Below are 5,535 nucleotides of genomic sequence, written 5' to 3' on the forward strand. Positions count from 1 at the left end.
GTAGTCAATTTCATATTTGTGTGTTCCTTCTGGTGAGGTCATGTGTATTGTCATCTTTTATGTTGTCTTAAAAAGATATTTGCAATGAAGAAGTCATTGGTCTTGCAAAACTCTATGATGCGATCTCCATCATGGTTTCTATCATCAAGGCCATATTTTCCAAACACTGATCCTTCCTTTTTGTTCTTAACCCTCACATTCCAATTGCCAGTAATCAAGACTACATCTTGATTGTACCTTTGATCAATTTCAGAGTGAAGAAGTTTATAGAATTCTTCAATTTCATCATCAATTGCTTTGGTGGTTAGTATTTAAATTTGTATTATAGTGGTATTACCTGGTCTTTCTTGTAGGTATGGCTATTATCCTATCTTAGAAAGCTTTGTGTTGTAGTACATGCGCAATCTGGATATGTTCTTTTTGATGACGAATACAACACCATTCTACTTCAATTTGTTTTTCTCAGCATAGTGAACCATGTGATTGCCAGATTCAAAATGGCCAATACCAGTCCATTTTCAGCTCATTAATGCCTAGGATATTGAATGATGCAAAAAGCATAAAGAGAAGATGGGAACAATACACAGAGTCACTGTACCAAAAGGAAATGGTTCATGTTCAACCATTTCAAGAGGTAGCATATGATCAAGAGCCAATGATAACGAAGGAGTGAGTCCAAGGTGCATTGAAGGAATTGGCAAAGAACAAGACACCAGAGATCGTTGGAATAAAAATGGAAATCTTTCAAGAAAGTGAGGCGGCACAGGAGGCACTCACTCATCTCTGGCAAGAAATTTGGAAGACAACTATCTGCCCATTCCAAAGACAGGTGGCCCAACAGAATGCTGAAATCATCAGACAATCTCTTTGATATCCCATATGAGTAAGATTTTGCTAAAGGTAATACAGAAACAGCTACACTGATACATTGAGAGAAAACAATCATACATTGACAGAGAACTTCCAGAAGTTCAAACTGAATTCAGAAGAGGCCATGGAATGAGGGATATCATTGCTGATGTCCGATGGTCTTGGCTGAAAGCAGAGGATACCAGAAAGATGTTTACCTGTTTCTCTCTGCTTTATTGACTACGCAAAGGCTTTCGATTGTCTGGATCATGACAAGCTATGGACAACATTGTGAAGTATGAGTATTCCAGAACATTTAATTGTGCTCATGAGGAATCTTTACCTGGACCAAGAAGCAGTTGTTCGAACAGAACATAGGAACACTGAATGGCTTAAAATTAAAAAAGGTGTGCGACAAGGTCGTACTCTTTCACCATACTTATTCAACCTGTATGCTGAGCAAATAATATGAGAAGATGGGTTATATGAAGAAAAATGTGGCATCAGGTTTGGAGGAAGACTCATTAATAACTTGCGATATGCAGATGATACAACTTGGCTTGCTGTAAGTGAATCGGACTTAAAACATTTACTGATGAAGATCCAAGAACACAGCCTTCGGTATGGATTACATCTCAATGTCAAGAGAACAAAAATCCTCACCACTGGACCAATAAATAACATTATTATCAATGGAGAAAAGATTGAAGTTGTCAAGGACTTTATTCTTGGAACAACTATCAACACTCATGGAAGCAGCAGTCAAGAGATCAGATGACGTACTGCATTAGGCAAATCTGCTGCACAGGAACTTTTTAAAGTGTTGAAGAGCAAAGATGTCAGCTTGAGGACTAAGGTGCACCTGACCCAAACCATGGTATTTTCAATAACCTCATATGCATGCAAAAGCTGGACAGTGAATAATGAAGACTGTAGAAGAATTGATGCTTTTGAATTATGATGTTGGAGGAGAATACTAAAAGTGCCATGGGCTGCCAAAGAACCCATATATCCTTTTTGGAAGAATTGTAACCAGAGTGCTCCTTTTAGGCCAAGACGGCCAAATTTCATCTCTCATATTTCAGATATTTTGTCAGGAGGGACCAGTCACTGGAGAAGGATATCATGCTTGGTAAGATGGAGGGTCAGAGAAAAAGAGGAAGACCCCAACGAGATGGATTGGTCAAGTAGCAGTGTCTATGGATTTAAGTGTGACAACAGTAGTGAGGTTGGTCCAGGATACGGCAGAGTTTTGTTCTGCTGTTCATAAGGTCGCTGTGGGTCTGTACTGACTTGCTGGCACCTAACAAAAACAACAACAATGCCTAGGATAATTATGTTATGCATTTCATTGAATTTTTGTCAATTTCCAATTTTCCTAGATTCAAACTTCTTGCATTCCATATTGTGATTATTAATGGATATTTACAACTGTTTCTTTTCATTTTGAGTTTTTCCTATTAGCAAATGATAGTCTCAAGGACTTTACTCATCTTATTCAATTCTACTTTGAGAAGCAGCTCTTCCCCAGTAGCATTTTGTGTGCCTTCCAACCTGAGGGGCTTGCATTTTGGCACTATATCTAACAATAATCTGGTGGTATTTATAAGGTTTTCAGTGAGTAAATATTCAGAAGTAGTCCGTCTTTCCTTCCTCCTAATCTATCTTCCTCTTGAAGCTTATCTGAAACCAGTCCACTATGGGTGACCCTGTTGATATTTAAAATACCTGTGGCATAGCTTCCAGAATCATAGCAACACACAAACTACTACAGTACAACAAACTGACAGAAGAGTGGTGGAACAGAATCATAGTTGCACAAATTTTGGTCCACACACACAACGTAACTGCTTAAATGCATGTCAATATAAAAATGGTTAAGCAAATGTTGGTACATACTATGTAAGGTTGAAGAACAACAACGAATCTGCAAAACACCTCACAACATGGATGAATATGGAGGACATTATTCTGATAAAATTTGCCAATCACAAAAGGAATTATTGTTGAGATCAATGTGAAATTTTAAGAATTTTTTTTTTTTTTTAATAAAAGAGACAATCTATGAGAGTTAATGGGGGAGAATAGAAGGAAAATGATTCACAAGGAATATAGAGACATGTTAACATGAGTGAAAGATTAGGCAATATTCAACAAGAGGGAAGTTGTAATAGGAAAGTTGAAAGCAGTGTGAAACACAGTAAAATATGCAATATTGAAAGTGAAGAAAGATATATAGAGGGGAGTGCAATCATTGTGAAGAAGCAAAGTATATGATTTGCTGATTGCAAAACTTGTAATTTGCTCTGTTAACATTCACTCAATTCACAATAAAATGTTAAAAAGAAGAAGCATAGCCAGAATGTTTGTTGGAGGCTACGGTGTCAAGACTTCCTCTACCATATTTCAGACCTGGAGAAGGACATTATGCTTGGAAAAGTAGAGGGTCAACAATATGCGAGGATCAGGTGTATTTATATTCAAAAGAAGATGAAAGGGATATAGAGAGTCACTGAACCAAAAAGAAATGGCCGATGATCAATTATTTTAAGAAGTTGCTTATGTTCAACAGCCAACGATATTGAATGAAGAAGTGGAAAGTACATATTAGACATTGACAAAGAACAAGGTACTGGAAACTTATGGAATACAAATTGAAATCTTTCAACAAACTGATGCAGCACTGGAGGCACTCACTCATTTATGCCAAGAAACTTGGAAGACAACTACCTGGCCAACTGAATGGAAGAGGTCTGTATTACAAAGAAAGGTGATCCAACAGTAAAATTTTGCTAAAGGTAATATAAAAACTGCAATCATACATTGACAGAGTACTGCCACAGGTTCAAGTCGGCTTCAGAAGAGGATACAGAATGAGAGAGATCATTGATGATGTCAGATGGATGTTGGCTGAAAGCAGACAATACCAGAAAAATGTGTATCTATGATTCATTGACTATGTAATGGTTTTTGATTGTGTGGACCATGACAAGTTATGGACAACATGGTGGAAAATGAATATTGTGGAACACTTAATTGTGCTCATGAAGAACCTGTACAGAGACCAAAGGAACAACCAAGGGTTTAAAATTAGGAAAATTGTGCACCAGGGTTGTGTTCTTTCACCACACTTATTCAAATTGTATGCTAAGCACATAATCTGAGAAGATGGATTATATGAATAAGTACATGGCATTAACATGTTTAACATTCATTAACAACCTGCAATATACAAATGTTAGAACCTTGCTTACTGAAAGCAAAGAGGACTTAAAATAGCTACTGATGAAGATCAAAGACTGCAGCTCTAGGTATGGGTTGCAACTCAATATAAACAAAATAAAAATCCTCATCACTGGACCAATAAACAACATTCGTATAAATGGAGAAAAGTTTAAACTTGTCAAAGACTTCATTTTGCTCAGATCAACCAACAGGCATAGAAGCAGCAGTGAAGAAATCAAATGACGTATTGCATTAGGCAAATCTGCTGCACAAGACCTCTTTAAAGTGTATAACAGAAAAGATGTCAGGTTGACGACTAAGGTGAACCTGACCCAAGTATTGGTGTTTTCAATAAACCCACATGCATATGAAAGTTGGATAGTGAATAAGGAAAACTGTAGAAGAATTGATACATTGGAATTATGGTGCTGGAATAGAAAATTGAACATATCATGGATTTCCAAAAGAAAAAAGCAACCTGTGTTGGTAGAAGTACAGCCATAATTCTCCATGGAAGGCAAAGTGACCAGACTTCATCTCTCATACTTCAGACATGTTATCAGGTGGGGCCTGTCCCTTGAGAAGGATCCTCCACATTACCAAACATGTAAAAGAGGAAGACCCCTAAAAGTGGATTGGTATAGTGGCAATAGTGATAGCTCAGATGTAGCAACGATTGTGATGTTGACACCTGATGGGGCAGTATTTCATTCTGTTGTACATAAAGTCACTATGACTTTTACCCACTGGATTGCACATAACAACAAGGTGTATTCACATTGGTTATTGATAACTTTGCCTGGGATTTAAAAAGAAAGGAATTGTGCTCCACATTGCTAATTGGTGGAAATCAAATTAGAAAATTCAGTTTAAGGGAAAATGAGACACAACGATGTCAAGGGTACCCATTGAAAAGGTACCCATTGATTCTCTTAGCAGCTATGTTGCTGTTGTTGTTGTTAAGTGCCATCAAATCAATTCCAGCCCATAGCAACCCTGTATAGAGTTTCTGAGGAGCAGCTGGTGAGCCTGAACTGCTGACCTTGCAGTTCAAACAGTTTTGCAGTTTAATGCATAACTCACAGGACCACACCAGGACTCCAGAGCTCAGAAACTATAGACTAAATTAACCAATTTGATTGTATTTAATAGAGTTAATGAGGCTTACACTAGATAGCACTTCTCTCATTGTTATTCGTTGACAATCAGTTGACTTGTATTTTTTAATTATCTTAAACAGGGTCGACCTTCTTATTTCATTCTTTCCTTCTTGTTCCTCATCATTCACCTTCCTTTGAAAAACCCACAGGGCTACTGTGGAAAAGAGCATATAAAGTAATTGCTTTCTTCCTCTTGGCAATGACAAACTGGGGCTCTTTTAATAATTGTGTTCTTGAGGATGACTATGTTAAAGCATTGGATATAAGTTCCTTACTCTTCTGTGCTGTAGCCACCTTCTTT

This window comes from Chrysochloris asiatica, unplaced genomic scaffold (genome assembly GCF_000296735.1).
Source record: "Chrysochloris asiatica unplaced genomic scaffold, ChrAsi1.0 scaffold00216, whole genome shotgun sequence".
Taxonomy (NCBI): domain Eukaryota; kingdom Metazoa; phylum Chordata; class Mammalia; order Afrosoricida; family Chrysochloridae; genus Chrysochloris; species Chrysochloris asiatica.